At 39.8% G+C, this 20836-nt stretch overlaps 1 protein-coding gene across 19 annotated transcripts in view; it reads right to left on the bottom strand.

Moving 5' to 3' along the window:
• epb41l2 (erythrocyte membrane protein band 4.1 like 2) overlaps positions 1-9721 on the bottom strand; it is a 51540-nt gene extending 41819 nt beyond the window's left edge. For 9 of the 19 annotated variants that reach the window (XM_026193838.1, XM_026193837.1, XM_026193840.1 and 6 more), the window contains exon 1: positions 9526-9719. The gene's annotated coding sequence lies outside the window, so the exon portion shown is untranslated. The other 10 variants (XM_026193848.1, XM_026193846.1, XM_026193842.1 and 7 more) reach the window with 5 other exon arrangements.
• Positions 9722-20836: the final 11115 nt, after the last annotated feature.

A 20836-nucleotide genomic window follows, 5' to 3' on the forward strand; every position in this document is an offset into this window, starting at 1 on the left:
TAAAAAGTTGCAGATCGCTCCGGGTCATCCAAACAAGCTAAAAGCTTTCCAAACTATTCCGCCACAGCCGAACAGCTGATAGTTACAGAGCCCTGTTTTGAAATAACCAAGCAGATACACAATTCTAATCTCTGCCGTTCTCTTGTATGATTTGTCAATCTGCCATCCAGTGACACATGCATACACAAACACACAAAGCAGATTCTTACACATATGTAAAAACATACTCTCAGCATCTCTAATAGACACACGAGCTTTGAGTGTGTGATGACTACTGCGCTCTAACACACCCTCACACAGATGTACACACATACTGCTGGTGTGAAAATTCAGAACATGCCTGTTTCTGTACACTGCACTCTGACCCTCAAACTGGGGATTACACAGAGGATAATCCCTGTTTATGTTTGTGTGTCTGTCAGTCTCCCTGCCGGTCTGTCAGTCATCCCTTCACCCAACTCTCTTTCTCTTCAACTACACCTGATGTCAACCTCACTGGCTTGAAATAAACACAGGCATTGACACAATTGTTCCTTGATGCCTTTTTGCTTTTGGTTTGAGCTTAACAAATGAAAATTCACCTCCTGGGTAATTCTTAAGTGACCAATACTATGTCATTACTTTAGTCACTATATCATTACTGTCAAGTCTCATGTACTAAACTCTACTCTTCAACAGGTGCTAGTTCTCAGTCCATTACCTCTGTCTATGGATGTTATATGCCCCTGCAAATAATACTTACTTGAGGGTTTCCATTTACATACGTATAAATTATATTTTCTTTATACAATGCTTAGAAACACCAGGAATATGCTTTTACTATACGGGGGTTGAAGCAGCATTGCCTAAGCAATTTAGAAACTGCAACCTGTGAATATAAGGCTTTTGTGCTGTCATTTTTGGCATTATTTAACTACTAACTAATGAAAATATTGTCTCATTTATTGCTTTATTATCATGACATATCAAAAATTATGCAATAATGCCATAACACAGACTAACGATGCAATAAATTAATCATATTATATGGTATTTTTCATGCATCTACTCTTCCCGGGTTGAGCCTCTCTTTCTGTGTGGGGGTGAGAATAATGGGTCAGCTCATAACTGCTATTGTGAAATGCTAAACTCCCCTATTCAGCGATTAAAGCAGTCAGGCGCAAGTGCCCAGTCTGTGTGAATGAGAGACAAAGGGAGAAAGTATGGGTGGGTCACACAAGTGCACATGAGAGGAGATACAATTTACTGTGTGTGTAAGAGAGGGGGGGAGGTGGGTGAAAAAGACGGAAAGGGAGAGAGGAAAAAGGTAGGCATTAGCTGGAAGGTGATAAAGAATGAGTGAAAGATGAAGAGAGCGAAACCCACGGTGAAACTGCGCGGCTCAACAAGCTGTGGGTATGGTGTTGCTATGGCAATGTATATCCCATAGAGGGTGGTGACAACAGGTGCTCTGGCAAAACAAATGACTTCATGGTCATCAAGGCTCTTTGTTACGGTCGCCTTGTGTGGCAAGCTGATTTAGATGGAGCGAAACACATCCTAGTCTTCTGCCAGAGCCTAAAGAGGATGCACGGCTCATCAAGTATTGATTAGAAAGACTCTAAAAGCCTTGCAGTCTGTCAGAAAACTACCAAAACATGCCATGCCTCAACCATTTAGTCTGTTTGGCACACATACTGGTTACATATGTTTGCCGATTTTTATTCTTCACATACTAATAAGAGCATCGTTTTACTGAGTTGCTCAGATAAAATAAGCAGTTTTTGGACTGTGATGAGAGGGTTTTTTGTATTTTATGATCACTTATAGACTAAAAAGACTATTGTGTGCATTAGGAAAGACAATTATCCACAGAGTGACCGACAAGTAAAAGAATCAGCAGCCCTCGTCAGGAGTAATCAGCATGTTCTCCATTCATGCTACAGTGAGCATTCAGACCACTGCAACATGAGCACACACCACCATCACAGCTCCCTGCCATTCATTTCGTAACTACTAACCTTAACCCTGAAATCTAAAATTAGCCATCCCTTTTGTGAACACTGCAAGATGTCCTCAATTTCAGAACATTGTGCCATTTTCTCAATTACTGCAAGGCCGTGTTGCCTTTAAAGTGAAGACACATAGTCACACATCTTTATGTGACCATCTCTTATTGTCCAAGCAAATGACATAACCCCGCAGATTATTTAGTCATTTTATTTCAGCTAAATCTCAGATCAGTGACCTCTGACCTCCAACCAGGAAACAGGAAGTAACTCTCTTCCCGATTCCCCCTCCAACCAATCTCCCATACCTCTATCTTTTAATTTGCATTTTTGGTTACACATCTCCCTGAGTACCTGTTTAACGTATCCTACTTTCATCAGAAACTGCCACAAATCTACAAAAAATTACAAAAAACAAAAAAACAAAACAGGAAATTACTCAGAGCAAAACATCCGTACATTCATGTGTGTCTGTGTTATGTCATACAGAAGTTTTGTTTCCCTTACAGTAATATTTTGGCAGTCATTGCTAGTACAGTATGACACAAAGGCTACATGTCAAAAAGGACCTCTGTTTCTTTCTTTATAAGAGGGTCATATTATGGGCTTTAAAAAAAACACTTATCCCCAAGACTATGAAAAGTGGGTAATATGTCATTTTAAAGAAGATTTAAAGATTAAAACTCCATTAGGATTTACATGCGTCAGATTTGAGGACTATAGTAATAAGCTGTCTTCCAGAATTTATGGATGGTGTCTTGTATAAAGAAACTTCACTTCAGGCAGGTAGCTAGCAGAAAAGCAAGTGCAACAAAGTTTGAAACAACATGTATTTATGAATTTCTGACGCCACTTTCAGACATCTTTTCCATTAAGCCTCCTTTGTGGACCATCATCTGTATGTTGTAGTAGTGTACTGTCACCAGGGGGACGGTGTCAAAATCGTGTAAAACATCCAGTACAGTGGGATATTCTAAACACTCTAAACATGTGTTTGCACTGTTATTGGTCCTTTAACTTAGCCCCACTGACTGTATAGATGATTGACAACAAGGCTCCACTTCCTTTCCTGTACAACAGTGAAACCACACAATTGCAGGACCTGCTAGCTAACACGTAGGAGTCGGGGGTCATGACCGATACTATAGCCAAACAACCAGAGGCAGTTGACATGTTTTGGCTTCACTTTTGGTAACCTATGAGGTCATCCATATTTTCTACAGTCATGGTGAAGCCCCTGCCAAACAGAACAAAGAAGTCATAAAAGTCAATGAACTTCTTTGTCGTGATACAAATTCAAATGGTAAAAACAACTGTCTGTGCTTCTCATGCTGTCTCCGCCCCCTTCTATGCGGTGAACTCCAACATCATTCTTTCCTGTTCAAACAAACTTTTCAACCAATCAGCATTCCCACCACACATGGCTGGATACCCATAGTCCTTCAGTTTGCATAGCCAAAGACCTACACAAATGTACACCAGCATAGGACCACAGATCCCACATTAACAACATCTGAATGGGTCAGGTTCATGTATAAATATACTGTTCATGTATAAATATACTAGGCTGTATTACTAGAGTGGACCCAGTACTATTTCACTTTTAAACATATAGGGTGGGGGCAACTAGAGTCAAGGCTGGCAACTAAAACAAGACTCTTTCGTACATGGCAAATATGACAGGTACATCACTAATGAGAGCAGAGATACTTGCTAGTGAAGTTAGTCATGCTGAAGTTAGTGAAGTTGTATACAGAAACTTGACTGCAGGCACATAGCTAGCAGAAAAAGTAGGTGCTGACGTCACAAAGATGCACACAAACAGACATTGTCAACTAGTCCTCACCATGTACATCCGTCAAGATAAGTCTTGATTATTAAGATCCCGAAAGAAAAATGGCAGATTCAATTTAAACAGCAAAGTATCAATAACTTTGATTAAGACTTTAGAAGTCTCATTACCTGAATATTTATGTACAAACTGGGTATTATGTTTGACTTTTGTTCGTTGCCAGTTTCTGAGCTCCTTACTACCACACTCTGTCACAAATACTTCTGGCTAATGAGAAAAACTACTGACCCTACTTTCTGTTAGTTTCCCACAAATTCACAGTCAATGGGTTCAATACGCTCTTTCCAAAATGTTTTACAAACTCCAGAGCATGTCAGTGGCTGCTAATGAGAACAAGTTAGTGTGGCTGCACTCACAGAAATAAACAAATGAACATTTGATGATTAATATAACAGTACTCTTTAATCCATGTTCAGATTATTTACACAGCCCTAGGTCATCATGCATTATGCTACTTTGCTTGCCTTTTATACTTTTTCATTGAATAGATTTTTAGAGTACCTAACTACAGATGATGGAAGTGATCCCTGAGAAGATTAACCTGAAAAAAGCTTCAAGTTTCAACTGTCAAGTTTCAGGAAGCAATCCTGAGGATATGCCGCAAGATATGATATCAGTATCAAGAACATAATATTACCAGCCTTTTCTAGCTGATACTCTCAGTGCCAAGACTGTCTTGTGTTGTGACCCAAACTGTGGCTTTCAAAAGATGAAGCCACTGCCTCTGGTCTGTTCAGCCTCTCTCTGAGAATGTGACCCTCTGCTGATTAATCTCTTTTTAACTATGTCTGGCTCTGGGCCAGATCCACAGGCCCACGCTCTCTTTCTGTTTTTATTTTATCATTTCTTTCAGAGCTTGACACTTGCCAGGGAAGGCAGTTTGCCCTTTCTTTTTTCTTCTCTGATGTTGCCCTTCAACACAAGGGCGTCCCATTCTACTACAAGGGACGCTTGCATTTAAGAAAAGAAAATGTGACGTTTTTGACATTTAGATGGCTAAACCTCAAAAAAACGACTTCACCTTACCCTCTTCCATTTTGCCCTCTCCTTCAAACACGCCCTTTACTTCTCCATCCCTCATTCCCCTTCCGCACACTGCTCTACTCACCGTCTCCGTGGCGGTAATAAGCTGAACACTGCATTACAGTTTCCATTCATCCGTGCCTCTGTGATCTTCTCTGTGTGAATCGGAGTCCTGTGGTGCCTGCTGGCTGTGAAAGCTACAGAGGATAATACCTGCCTGTGGAGGCTGACTGCCACACTGTACAATATGTTCACCTTAATAACTGTTGTGACTGCCCCAAATGTCATTACACTCATGGAGAAGATGAAAGCCTCAGAGTGTGCTTTGTGGTTATAGTAACTACTTTCATTCACTGGAAAATGGGTAAGAAAATTGCAGTCACCTGGATGTGTGAAGGCCCCCCCCCCAATATATGCTACTTTATAAAAACAACACGGCACAACTCATTCAAACTGATGAAGGACAGCAGGATTATCTGTGTGCGTCTGAGTTGATGTGACGAGTTCTGTTGAACCCACAGGGTCAGGATGAAAACACACATAAGCACACAAACACACACACACATGGATGTTCCCATAGCCTTTCCGAATGGTTAAGCAATATCTTTCACTCTCTCTGGCACTCTCACCCTCTTTCTCCTCTTGTGTTTGACTCTTACTTCCTCACTACATGTGTCAGTGTTCCTTCATTACACCTTTCAACTTGCAGTGACTATCTAAAAAATGCTTACTTCCCCTGAGTCTTGTGTACACCCATCCTAAGTGAAGAGTAAGATTGCTTATTAGAGAGGTGCTAGCAAGCAACTGATAACAGTAGGGGATCGATAATGTGTACAATTTATTATATTTGCTACCAGATCTAATGCATCTAATACTGAAGTGGGCTAGTACTAACTGATGTCAATGTGGGTCAGTTAAATAGGTTTTAGGGGTGTAAACTGACACAGAATGCACAATACAGATATTCACAGGGGTTGCGGAAGCAGCTAAAAAAACACAATCAAAAACAAAAGCCAAAGGAAATGCAAGGTTTCTGCACTCTGCACTCCAGCAAGCTCAGAGTTAAGTTCCAGCTAGATCTAATGAGCAGATTCTCCCACCAGAACAACCAATTAAGGCTTCTCATTAGTGGGTTTGACAGAGCTGCCACTGTTCTGCACATCCTGAGAGCCTGACAATGAACATGGCACCGATGATTATAGATAAAACTATACACGCAGCGAGGAGCCTGACAGGAAAAAACACACCCCAGAAACAGACACGCTTGCCTCTGGGCTTCCCTTTACAGCTTACAAAACATTGTCCTTCCTGTCTGCACCAAAATTTATACTGAATGTGGACTAATATATGTTCCACTGCACAATCCCATTAAAATGTGGCTTTGTGGTTGCTAATCATGAAAGCTTTAAAAACTGAAACGTTATACTTGCCTCTAAGTGCGCAACATGTGCTGCTACACAACAATAACCTAAACACCTGCAAAGCAAAACAACATGCATCACCAAATACAATAATATTTTATTTCCTCAGTTGCTTTTTTGATGTTGTACTAGGTTGGATTAAATTGTATAGGTGTCCGTTCTTAATTTGAGAACAGAAGCTCAGAAACTGCATTTAATTCTAAGAACACAGCTGTCTCATAAGAAAATCTTCAGCTGATAGGTAGCTCCAAAAACTCTTCTTGTTAATGTACAGTAGCTGTGTGCATGAGGACTGAACAAGCTCTTTGTTTTCAAACAGAGATACATAGCAACGGAAACGACATTACTGGAAAATCTACGTTCTGTTCATGATATTAGAATAAACACTCATGCCAAGTCAAATGAGGTGCGGCATCATCAGAGTCCACACATAGGGGTTTTTTGTTTTTTTTAAATAACCGAAGAAAAGCCAGACATGCTGGTTGTTCTGCACGCAACCCACATGGATATGTATCAATATGTTAAAGTATAATCAGGTCCCCTTTTCCAAATTAAAATAAATAAATAAATGAAATTAAAAGATCCTCATACTGCCCTGCACAAGGTTTTTTTTGGGGGCTGGAAACAGGCACAAAGAATGATTAATCTGCATATCAATAGTTATAGAAACGTCTGATAAACAAAAATGCATTTTAAGCTTTGTTCAATTACAACGCACTTTAAAACAAACTGGTAAAAAAAAAAAAATTTATCTCCATTCTGGTAAATTTCATTTTGCGGAAGGTCAAAATGTCTTTGGTGAGTGTCAAAATAAATAACTAACGAGTGATGTTTGAGAGACCCACAAGAAAAAGTTAGTGGTTGGTTGTTTTGAATGTACCTACCTCTCGAGCAGGGCTATCACTGACTACACTTACTATGGCCTACACCACACTGAGAAATAAGAATCACATCAACAGCTTCCCACCTCCACCATTATGTTAGCTTGTGAGCGCAATGACACTGCATCCATCTGTTTAGCCAACAACAACTACAACTAGGCAGGCCTGAATCTATTGAGAATCTAAAGTGGTATGTCACCACACTAATATATATGAAAGGGCAGAATTGGCCTGCTGTGCTCTAATGTCCTCAAAGTCTTCTCTAGCCTACAAAAAATCTTTGCACTGAATGAAAAAAACTTCACAGCTACATGGAAGTACAACAACTGTTGCAGCCTGGGAAATAAACTGATTTACTTTTAGAAACAACAATAGTTAGGCCTTTGATCCCAGTGTATGCATTAGGGGCACAGCCTGGGACTATCTACTGTCCATGACTTTATCTCTGTCCTGATGTCCTTCATTACTATCTGACCTACCTTCCTTTCACATAGAGAGCAGAACACCACAAGCAGAGTGGCGCTGATTAAGGTCATGGGTACTTGACATCACATACTATGGCGTATGATTAGATTTAAGAGTGACACTTAGGAACCCAAGTACATGGCAAGATGTCCTAATATTAGTCAGTGTGTATTGCTCAAAGTTGTGGTACTTCGAAACATCAAACACAGATAGCCGTGGATATATTGGATGTGTTTTATGATCAAAAGGAGACATTTAAAGAATAACTTCTAGAAAAGCAGCATACTTCATTAATGTTAACAGTGGCACTGAACACACAGACATGAACAGATACGTTTGCTAGTTGCCACCGAGTTTTTACAAGTCAGCACAATCTTGGCTCTTTCCAGTCTGCCTGCATTTGTCTGTAAAGTAGCTACGTCCTTCCCATACGTCAAAGCACAGATTCTACGGTGTTGTCTAGAAAGCAAATAAGAAACACAAGTACTGTTCTGCATGTAGACAGATTTATGTTACTACACCAATAGCACTTCTTCTTTAATATCCTGGTCATGAGAGCAACAATTGTATTTTGTCAAGCCAACATAGCCTAAACCAGAGACGTCAAGCTCATTTTACATCATGTGCAACATACTCACTTTATATTAACTGGGCCATATAAGGTTATTGAAATTAAAAGTAATGAAAGTGGAATTTCAACAGTACCTCTCAGTTTTTCTACATGTAGTAAATGAAAGAAGTCTTTCAACACATCTCTTTGAGTCTAAACTGTAAGAAATAAATGTGTAAAACTGCACAAAAAGTTAACTGGTAACTAAATGTCCAGTGTCCTGTAATTAATTTAAATAATTTAATTATTTATTTAAAAAAAAGAAAATTCCACAGTGGATTGTGAAAAAACGTGAACTTTTTTTGTTTATCTTTTACTTAAGTATTTTAAAGTTGTTTAAATGACCACTAGGAGGGTATTTAGCCTGATGAAGTTCAAAATTTATCCCCACCTACACATTTTCCAAAGCTGTCCAAACGACCGGCTTGGAGTAGTTGCCGCGCCAATTCTGGCCCCGGGCCTTATGTTTAAAACCCCTGGTTAAAAACCTCTTTGAAATGCAGTAAACAAACAACGTGGACTGCGTTTCCCAGACAGCTTTGTGAACCAGTCACGAACACGAAACTATATCAAACAAATACCAGTTATTTGAAAACGGTTTTAAAAGCACATGTCAGCACAGCCAAATGACTGGAGAAAAATAGAAAGAAAATGTAATTGCATACTCACTCTGAACAGCGTGGTGTTTTTAAATCTCCGTATACTACTTGTTAACTTAGCGGCAGGAAGGAGCTACACGTATTGTCCCGCAAAAACGGAGCCGGATGTTTGAATAGTCAACGATTACCATGGCGTGTTTAGACGAACCAACCGTTAATGTGAAGTTACCGTTACCTCAGCGGTAGCATTCACCTAACTAAAACCCAATGCAGCTACCACGAGTAAGGAAACTCGGTCTATTCATTTAGATAATCAATGTAAGCTAGGCAGGTTTTTACCTGCTTCACAAAATCTTTGATGCTAACTACCTAAACACATCCGCGCGCGAGGAGCAAGGGGGATGAAGGTAGCTTAGGTGATAACAGGGATAATATGGAAGGAGATAGGCGCCATGAAGCGCCTCACAGCGAAGGTATGACCAGAACTCTAAATAACACCTTTCAGTAACAAACGCGGTGTTTGTTCTGCCTTGTTAGAACAACTACGTCTGGTTACAATAGGTACTTGCGCAGGTTAAGTACGCTACCGATATATTACGTACAAAATACCCCCAAAACGCGATGAATCATCTGCAGTAGCTGATGTAGAAATCACGTGATTTAAAAGAGGCCAAATTATTCGTTACCTGTTGTTAATCTCCAACGATGCGTATGAGGAGACTTTCCCAAATGTGGACTCGTGCTCTGTTCTCCTCCAAAAAATAGCGAATGTCCCACTACCTCAGCCTCCAAAAATCTCAACTACAGTCCACACCGAAGATTTGGCGAGGGCTCAAAGCAGACGTATCCATCATCCACTAAGGCCCGCCCCATACAGTGAAAAACATCTTTTCGCAAGCTCCCATTGGCTTAGAGCCATTACTGTATTAGATCTTGATATGTGATTGGTCGCACGTATTGTCTTTTAGCGTCAGTGGGACGTTCAGTGCGGATATGGTAGTACAAATGTAGCGGAGTAGCGCCCTCTCGAGGACGCAAATGTTAATGATATTTTTTACTTCTTTTTGGGGACTGGTTTAATTTTATTTAGACTTGACATTGAAGAGTGGACGAATTTTAGCTTAATATGTGAAAATAAAACAGTTTTAAACAGTTAATAAAATGTAAATAAAGATTTAGTCAGCCAATGATTTTAACTGTTTTTTTATTGTGGTTTAATTTATTTGAGTTGAAAATATACTTTGTTTTTTGCCAAATGCCATAAAGTAACAGGAAAATGCACAGACCTCTGTAAAGTCCAGTAATGCATATTTTTGACTTAACTACATGTGGAGCACATATGAGTAGTCACACCTCAAGGACACAGGAAAAACCTGCAGATACAAGTAGTAGTGGTAGTGAAGGCAGATGAGTTTAAAGACCTTGAGTCAACCATGCAAAGCAACAAGACAGTGCACGAGAGGGGAGAAAGAGAGTGGAGTGGGTGGAGATCAGTCTCAGGGGTGATTTGTGACAAAAGAATAGCAGCAAGAGTAAAAGAGAAAGTTTACAAAGGAATAGTGAGACCTGCTATGATGTATAGTTTGGTGATGGTGGTATATGTTGGACAAAATATATCGATGATGGAGCTGTCGGGCAGGAGAAAAAGAAGAAGACCTCAGAGTAGGTTCATAGAAGTAGTGATAGAGGACATGCAGAGGGTTGGTGTGGCAGAAGAGGATGCTAGAGAGAGGTATGATGGAGGGAGACTATCCACTTTGGCAACCCCTGAAGGGAGCAGCCAAAAGAATAAGATGATGCAATACGGGTTCAATATTGTTTCTAAAATTTTGCATGTGAGTTGGTCAAGACATGTTTTTCTGTGGCAAACTATTTATACAGACTATATTTTTAAGTTATGCATTTATTATTAACATGCTTAGCCTTGGGGTTTGCTTAGTTTATTTCTAATTACAGTTCCTCGTGATTTCTAACCCATCCTACAGAAGTGACATCAAGCGCATTAGTTTTTAGCCTCCATTTCACTTTCATAAGCAGTTTATTTCCAATTCATGGGGAGGAGGGGGGGGATAATGTGAAGCACGGCTGCTGCTAAACACACCCGTAAATAAACACCAATGCGCACACCCAGATTAACAAAGCTCAAGTAATTGGCTTATAGAGTAAGGCAGCATGCAGATTTGACATCTACAAAAAGAGGAGTAAACAGCCACACAAAGACAGCAGTGATTTATAGCAGATTTTAAACAACTAAAAGATAAAGCTGAATGATTGAAATATTAGTAACTGGTGAAAATAGTGTGACATAAACTCTCTCAACTGGAAAAGATGACTGGATTTCCCAGTTAGGTAACTGAGAGGCGAGTGGAGTGTGTGCTTCAGTGGACTCACCATGGGCAAAGCAGCATTGATCCAGCAGCAAAGCAGTCCAGAGGAGCATGTACGATGAAACACAGAGAAGTTCAGTGCATCAGAAACTTCTTTAAAGCCCGTGCATTATTTCACATCACAGCCACATGTTTATTTTATGAGCTACATCCACTACATTTGCACATGGATGCACTTAAAAAAAAAAGAAAATGAGTTCATGCTTTTATATGCATAGGTAAACTAGGTTTTTACACAACCCTGTTTCATTGAGTCTGCTCATCAGTGAAGGTGACACAGCTGATTCCTTTGCACCTATGAGTCATCCAGACCAGCCATGGGGAAAAAAGACCATACACAGCCCATCCCCTCACAGCATCGACAACGCAACAATTACTCACACTCTGTTAAAGTCACCTTCATTTGTGCCTAAAGTGTTCAACCTTTTTTATCTCACGGCCCTGTAACAGACTACTAAAAGGCTGGTTTTGTCTCTGTGTAGTTTAATGTCAACGTTTTTCTTGCTTCTAAGACATTCAAATTTGTGTGGCTCACCATTAAGACTAAGATCGCAATAAGAAAAACTACAGTAAACAGCAGTTAGGTTTTCTATAGCCCTGAAGGCATATTAAAAGCTTGAAAAGTGTACCTGATTGTCAAAGGTCCCATGTTGCAGAAATAGATCCAGCATTGAGATTAAGACAATCTTATGACTTGAATCTGCACCTAATCAGCCTGACTCAATCTATGGTGCCTGTATCTCTCTCTCTCTCTCTCTCTCTCTCTCTCTCTCACTCTCTCTCTCTCTCTCTCTCTCCTAGCACTCTCTCTTCTGTTGATTATCTCATCCCTTCCTGTTCTGTCCTACAGAAACCTCTCAGTGCATGGTGAGCACCCAGCAAAGCTGTAGACTCTTTGCTTTCTGCTCCTTAGAAAGGCTCACAGTGTGGATAGCTGTGTCCTCCCAGTAAACCTATAACTTGCGCTCCAATTTACACAATACAACGGCATTTACAATGAGAACTTCAGCATTTTCACAGCCAGGGAGCTACAGTAGGCTAGCTGTTTGGTTTCACATACAAACACGAGATCAAGCCAGTGCAGATTCTCTGGAGGATTAGTGGCGAGCCCTTCTAAGGAGAATTACTCTGACACAGCCATCTGGATAGTAAAACATTGCCCACTAGATCAACTATTGCCCTGCAGGTCTGTACCCTCATATGAGGACGAGCCAGCTATGAGCCTGTCATCCTCAAATCCTAAACTGAGAAACATTTATCTCTGTAACCTTTAGAAACTAATCAGCCCCCTATCTTTATTAGGGGAAAAAAGCTTGCTAAGTATTATTTAATGATTGGTGCATCCTTTCAGACTAATGATGTTCATGTAATTATCATCAGCAACAACTGTAAAGACAAAAAAAGCTTGCTTTTTCTTTTAATCCACCCCCCATGAAATTCAGTCCAAGATTTTTTTAAATACAAGATCTTTATGATCTAATATCAGTTTACACTAGTTAAAACATCCTGAGATGTTTTCATCTCATTTGAGATGCCACATCTCATTTCTTTATACTTTACTTGAAATTTTGCTACAATTTATGGAAAAGTGCAAAAATAAATGGAAATGCAGTATACAAATCAAAAACAGCTTATACAATCCTGAAATGTCCAAAGTCCATATTTTGTATGACCAGCTTTATTCTTCATAACAGTAGGTCTTAGACAAGCTTTTTTCTCATCTCTTTTAGTAGTTTTCTGGAATAGTTTTCAACAGGAAATTCAAAGCTCTTCTTTGGATGTTGACTGCTGTTTGTTCTGTTCACCATGCAGATGATTTCAGACTGCTTCAATAACACTGATGTCCGGGTGCTGGGGAGGCCAATCCATAACTGATAGTGCTGCAATGTGTGTTTTTCTATCCAGGTATGTTTTTACTGCATTAGCAGTGTGTTTGAGATTCAGCTGTCCTGCTGGAAAATGAAGCTGTGGACAATCAGACGTTGTACAGATGGTTTTGTATGGCACACCAAAATCTAAAAGTACTTCTCTGTGTTTATAATTCCATCAGTTTTGACAAGATCCCCAACACCACTGACTAAAATGCAGTCCAAACTACAATATAGACTCCACCGGATTCTACAGTTGGCTAGGGACACTCATTGCTATACCTCTCTCCTAACCTCCTCTACATATGAAAAACAGTTTGAACTAAAAATGTGAAATTTAGATTCATCACTCTATCAGAACTTTCACACCAGTTCTTGTTTAATTTGCCATACCAGCTTTTTCTCTCCGTTGCCTTCCGTAGAAACGGGTTCTTGAAAGCCACCCTTCCACTGGGACCATTTCAGGTTTCAGTGAACAGTCGATGGATCATTTAAGGGGCCAGCTACATCACTCAGGTTCTGTGTCAGGGCTTTGCTGTATTTCTTTCCTATTTCCCAAGGAAAGGACTTTCAGATAGTTTTTAGGCCTGCCAATTTCCTCCGATTTTTTAAGGGCACGCTGCACACCATGCGTAGATATACCAAGATTTGAGTAATGCTGCAAAACTGTTTGATCCCCTAAGTTAGATGTTTTTTTACACTTGAATTGAATGTTATGCTTGATTCACAGGCCAGAGTTAAGTGGCTTAACAAACAAAAGAAAAAACTCAAGCCTCTGATAATGGTAAGGTACAAGGACCAGACAGAAAATTAAAAAATTAGTAGTAAAGCAACCAATGAAAACCTTTGAAAGACCATCAGAAAGCCTGGAGAACTATTACCGGCTCCTTGGAAGCAAAATATAAAGAAATGAGGGGTGGCTCAAGACTATTGCATGCTACCGTTGCTGAATGTGATGCCATATATTTTAATCATTTCAAAAATCCTTCTCAATCATCAGTTGAAGAGTAGGAACAACACTTAGTTTATGATACTATGATATGTAAATATTATAAAAGCTGTCAAATGTGTCTTTTGTTCTGTAATGTCTATGAAAACTTCTCAGGGGTGATTTTTCGAATTTTAAAAGGTTTCATCCATGGCAACACAAATGGCAAATAAAACATGCACAAGGGGAATATAATACCTGTATCAGTCCTGAAGATTGCCAAGCATAGAAGGGGAAACACAATCACATTTAACAGAAATACACTAAAACACCCCCCTACAATACCCCTGATTCACTGCAAACCATTTCTCGTTTTCACAGTCAGTGAAACTTCTCTAAGCTAAGTGGTATGCTGTCTATGCACCTCTGTTGCCTGCAGTCTACAAGCTGAAGAGATGTACAGCTTCTATGCTAAACACATGCTAAGACAGGACAGTACACCCACATTAGGCAAAAACACTGAGATGGATTTTACCTGACAAACAGCTGATAGGCGAGGATTGAGTGGACTGCAGACTTCCCTGAATAAGTCTACTTCTCTTGCTCTATCTTCAGCAAATACCTTAACACTGAACAAATACTTCTTTATCCATTCACACCTATTTGCTGTTATGTAAAGTCAGCCTTTAACTCTCTCACTCCCTCACCCTGCCTCTTATTGTGTTTGTGTGTGGTAACTCTAAACTCCAGGATCAGGTGTCAGTCGAGGAAGGAAGAGAGAGAAAAAAAAAACTTCGAAAAGACAAACAACTTCATCTACAGATCAATAAAGAGCGGGAAGCCATAAACAGAAAGTTATGTTAAAATATATATGTACATTGATGGGAAGTAGTATGGGAATGCCTGAAACATACAGAGAGAGCTTTCTCTGCAGAGTCGCCCATCATTAGCTTATCAGCAGCAATAAAACACTTGTTTATTTAGAAACTTGTTCTTCAAGTGTCACCAAGCTACAGTCTATAGTTTCAGCTCTGTGTTTGCACTTGTTTAATCACATAGAGGAAACATACCTCACATCTGGGCACAGGTGTGCCACAGCACAGCAGCGAATTATATATTTTTGCACTTTGTACTCTGCTTTATTTATCTTAAAGCTGTAGCAACTAATCCTTTTGCATAAGTAAATGGTAATATAAAATATGAATCTACCAGTAAATTATGCTTTAGTATTATATATAAAGCTACCCAGAAGAATATCAGCTACTTAAATTATCTACAAATGATCGTTAAAGTGATGTTTAGCTTTTTCACGTGAGGGCTAACCAGCTTGTTATGAATGGACGTGCTGAATTTTTTAAAAATGCCTGCTGCTATTTTGGTATTTATTTTTAACCCCACTTTTAATTTCCTTGTGGTTTTGCCTTTTCTCAAGTCACTGTTGTAAATAATTTAGTGTTCTTAATGACACAGTCATTTTTTGAGTTTATTTAATAGAAAATGGCCTGTATTTGTATAGCGCTTCACTTAGTCCACCCATTCACACACATGTGATGGCAAGCTACATTGGAGCCACAGCTGCCCTGGGGCGCACTGACAGAGGCGAGGCTGCCAGACACTGGCGCCACCGGGCCCTCTGACCACCACCAGTAGGCAACGGGTGAAGTGTCTTGCCCAAGGACACAACGACCGACTGTCGGAGCCGGGGCTCGAACCAGCAACCTTCTGATTACAAGACGAACTGCCAACTCTTGAGCCACGATCACCTAGAATATTGTACTCATAAATTTGTTTGTTTGTACTCATAAATATACAAACAAACAAATATACATCTTGTATTTACGTCTCCCAACAAACTCATGCGTTCTTCCTCCTCGCCTCAAGCCTAATTTCCTGAAGTGAAGTCAAGGCTCTAAAACATGAAAACTATTCCCGCTATTGTCATATTTACTTACTGTCAGCAGATCAGACATGCGACCTAAACAACAATACTTGGCTATAAGCTAACATCTTGTCAGCTAATGTTAGGCTTGAGTGTCCTAAAACTCAAACTTTCCCTCACATCGTGTGAGAGGTAATACACCAAGTCCAACAATGTTAGGAAAGTTTAGCTAACGCCGGCTAACAGCAGCTAGCAACAGCGCTTAATGACAGAAAAGTTCAGGATATCCTTAATTACTCACCTCAGTATCGCTATCACTAGAGAGAAGTGAGCTTCACTGACTCATCAACTCGTGCTGGACTCAATTCACAAAGTTTAAAGCCTCCCAAACAGAATGATATGGACACCCGCTGAGGTTAACAGAATGCGGACAGCCTACACTCACTACAGATGGACAGCGGTGAAGTATTTTGTCCTACAGCAGTGAGAGGTTAAAAAATAAAAATGAAAAAATTCAGTTTACTGCAAGGCAAGATTTTACACAATTTACATTTAATAAACCTTACACTGTCTCACTGCATCATCTTGTGGTACAAAGTGGTATTACACAAAAGTACAGCCTAGTCCTAGTTATGCTACAGCTGTTATCTCTTCAACAAAATATAGACATTTTGAACATAAAGTCATAATCGTTGTTTCACATTTTGCTGACAGCTTTACTTGACTTTTGAAATGTCCTAAACTTTTTCAAAGACAGAAATTTACAAGAGTGAACGATTATACAAAGCAATTGTCATACTCTTGTGCAGTGCCATGTTTCTCGTGGGTCTATGTTCCATGTCATATCACCTGCATTATCCCAATTTTAAAGTTGTTACAACCCCAATCATTAAAAAGCTGTGGCACTGTGTAAAATGTAAATAAATACAGAATGCATTGATTTGTAAATCTCACAAACCCATATTTTATCCACGAGAGAACACGCAAAACACAATACCTGGACTCTTCGACTCATCCTTGCACAAAAGGAGCAGATATCAGTCCTGCTGATGGGTTAAGGGTGTTCTATGGCCCTGTCCAGCTCTCCTAGAGTAACTGCCTGTCTCCTAGAACCTCCTCCACGCTCTTAAGAATATCCTGGGGGACACAGCAAACCTTCTGGCAGTGGTACGTATTGATGTGGCATCCTGGAGGGGTTAGACTACCTGTGGAAGCTCTGTAGGGTTCAGGTATCACCTTATGCTACCAGTAGTGACACTGACCCTAGCCAAATGCAAAACTAGTGATTAAAAAAACAGTCAGGGAAAAATGTCTCATTTTTGCCACTCTAGTGCACCTGTTGTAAATATAATTTATACCAAAGCATCAGAAACTGATTAAAAATCCCTTTCTTACTTAACTGATCAAATCAATATCTCAGAGGTTTAACTGACCTGATGCTATACTCTGATTAAAAAGTGTTCCTTTCATTTTGTATTTTTTACTTTTTGAGCAGTGTATGTACTCTTTACAGCCTAAGTCTGCTCCCATTTTGCAGATTACTTACACACCACAAGAGGGCAGCACCTACTCTTTTATCACCAGTGTCACCTCTGACTTCATGTGGGATGAGAGAAGCTCTTTTACAGTTTTTTCTGATTGCTTAAGCACATTTTTTGTAACTATTGGCTAATTTTGCAAAACTCTTCACACAAATAAGAAAACCTGTCACCCAATCATCAAAACATTGTAGTTCTCTTGCAAAAGCAAACACAGCTAGATTAACTCTTCACACCTTCGTAAAAATGGTGTTTCCGTATCAAACAGTACACACAAGCCATCATCTACTAAGCACACAATGCGCCAACTGCACACCGATGGTATGAATACAAAACACATCTGGCGTTTGCCTTCCCTGTGCACAAGGTAGGCTATGTCAGTTTGAGCTCATACTTCTGTCATAGATCCATAAGCATGGAGGGATCCAAACTTCAAGTACTGGTGTTTATTCAAACACATCAAAACAAACACAAGTGTTTATTTCCAAGTATAGGATTATTTGCAATCGCCATAATGACTATATGGGTTACGTGGTCTGCAGTGAACATGCTTCCTCTGCCCCCTCCTCGTCTTCCTCTTGCTCCTCCTTGTCCTTGTCGTCCTCTTCATCCTACTTCTTCACCTCCACGTCCTCTTCCTCGGCCTCCTCTACTTCTCACTCTTTCTGCTCCCACCATTGTACTCCGCACACACAGCTTACCTGTATTATAGTGCTTAGGCTGATTGCAAAGTGAACGAATTATCTAAGAAAGTTTTCACATGTGAAAGTGTGCCAGACAGTTGGCAAATTAGTGTTAATGATAGCCATACATGTGTATACTTTTGCTAGGAGTGTGTTGGAAATTTGGAAATTGAGTGTTGTGCAGTGAATTGTGCCTACAGTCTTGCAAAGTGTGTGTTACAAAATTGCAAACTGAGTGCAAAGCAGTTTTTGTGCTTTTAGTTTTGCACACTCAGTGAGTGGTTTTGCTATAAGTCTGACTAGTTTTAGAAATTGTGCTACAGGATTCACAGTTAGTGTTTAGGCATTCGGTAAAAACTGTAATATTGCTAGCCAAGTGTGAAAGCTTGAAAAACATAGCCATGTTTTGCAAAGATGACTACTGTCCTTAACTAAATGCATTTATCTAAGATGACACATTGTTTTCTCAAATGGAAACACGTTGGACTTGTTTGGGTTTTTCATTCTTCTGCACTCTACACAAAGTCCCACTTAAGCCTTCCTGGAAAAAATGTGAAATATTTCAAGCATTTCATACCAGGACAAGACTAGGATTAGGATAAGAAACCTGTCTAACCACAGTTTGATACTGTGACCAATTATCTCCATATGACACCCTAACCAACATTAATGTTTTCATACTACGCCCCTGTGATAAGAAAAAATGTTTAAAATTCTGGTACCTGACATCTGATTGTACTGATTGAAATCTATGTGTTGATAAACATCTTAGGAAGCTAATATAGAGCTTTGTTTTCACTTGGTTCAAGCTCAAGGCCAAATTATAGCAAAGAAGATAAAAACACAGCACAGCATTTTCCACCTCGCCCTGCATATTCCAACTAAGACAAGGTTAAAGTGTAACTGGAAAAACTGGCAACAAACTAATGAGCTATTGAAATACTACAGCTACTGAGCCTTTATACTGATGGCTATATGCAGTACATAGTTTTGTAGAGGTGTGTCAGTATTGATGAAATTCACAATCAGAGCAGGACTCCCGATGAAACTGCCAAGCTGCTTGTTATCAGGATCTCAACCCTTGATTAAAAACAATGACAACAAAACAATCTGGGAAAAGCAACATCTACTGCTGAAGGCCCATCCACATGCGACTTGTTGTTTAAAGTACAGATACTGCTGATCCTCTGAGCTACACATTCCTTCTACAGCATGGCAACATTAACTTCGGTATCAAACATAATGAGATATTTCTTAATTAACTGATTTTTCAATGTCTTGGTGAACTAAACTTTCGTGCTACCTCGGTCACTCACGGCGCTGCTGTATTGTCCTCTGTGGTTGGAGAATTCATTTTACTGCTCTTGCATCACAGACCACATTCAAATCAACAATTTCCAGCACGACTCTTTATCCTGGCATCCAAACAGAGAGTAAACAGATTCACAACAGGCACAGAAACAATCCCGTACATCCAAACAACTTCATCATCCCCTTTTTAACTGTTGCTACATTTCTAATAATGTCGCACGTGAGCACAACGAGTACAATGTTCATTATATGAGACAGACTGATGAAGGGTCAGCTTGAGCTGCATAGGTGTTTCTCACTTACGTTGTGTGATTACACCTCTTCTCATGGTGTATTCCCGCTTGTGCTCATTTGACAGGTTCCTGCCTCTCCTGCTGGCTATTTTTCACCTGTTTGGGTGGGACAATTTACATAACTATAGCTATATATCATCACATAACTAGGCTTTTTAAGCTCCAGGCAGTTCCAGGTAACTAATGATTCAATTATTACTGAGAACACACATGTGGATGTGCAGGGCCTTTTGTTTTTAAATTTGTATTAATACATTTCAAAGAGGCTGCAAAAAGGTTAGCACGCCCTACACAGTTTTCATTTACACCCATTCTGTGTGCCGGATTTGATCGTGCTTGTAATGCAATTATGTACTTTGGCAGTTTCATTTGTATTGTGTACAGCCTGTGGGGGGAGGCACAAATAATTACTCTTGATTACCTGGGAGTTATTTTGAAACAAGTCTGATTTAATTTATATTCCACTGCTATACAAGTGCGCATCTAACAGACAAGATTAGCAATGCCCTCCCTGATCACATACATATACATTCACTGACTATTTATTAGGTACACCTGTTAAACTGTTTGGTAGTGCAAATATTTAGTCAGCCAATCCCACAGCAGCGACTCAATGCATTTAGGCACGTTGACATGGGGCAGACGAGCTGCTGAAGTTCAAACTGAGCATCACAGTGGGGATAACAGATGATTTAAATGGCTTTGATTGTGTCGGATGAGTTAGTCTGAGTATTTCATGATGAAAATTCCTCATTGATACCAGAGAGGTGAGGAGGGAAAGGTCAGGCTGCTTCAAATAACCAGTGGTTACAATCAAAGTATGCAGAAGAGCATCTTCTGAACACACAACATTTTGAACCTTGAAACAGATGGACAACAGCAGCAGAAGACCACACCGGGTGCCTCTCCTGTTCGATGAGTCTTGAAATCCGCAGCAACAATCAGATAGTTGGGTCAGAATTTGGCATAAACAACATTAAAGCGTGGATCCATCCTGAGTTGTATCACCGCTTCAGTGTGCTGCTGGTGGTGTATTAGTGTGCCTGAGTATTGTTGCTTTATGACCACAGTGTAACCAGTTTCTGATGCCTACTGTCACTAAACTCATAT

This window comes from Astatotilapia calliptera, chromosome 15, assembly GCF_900246225.1.
Source record: "Astatotilapia calliptera chromosome 15, fAstCal1.2, whole genome shotgun sequence".
Lineage (NCBI taxonomy): Eukaryota > Metazoa > Chordata > Actinopteri > Cichliformes > Cichlidae > Astatotilapia > Astatotilapia calliptera.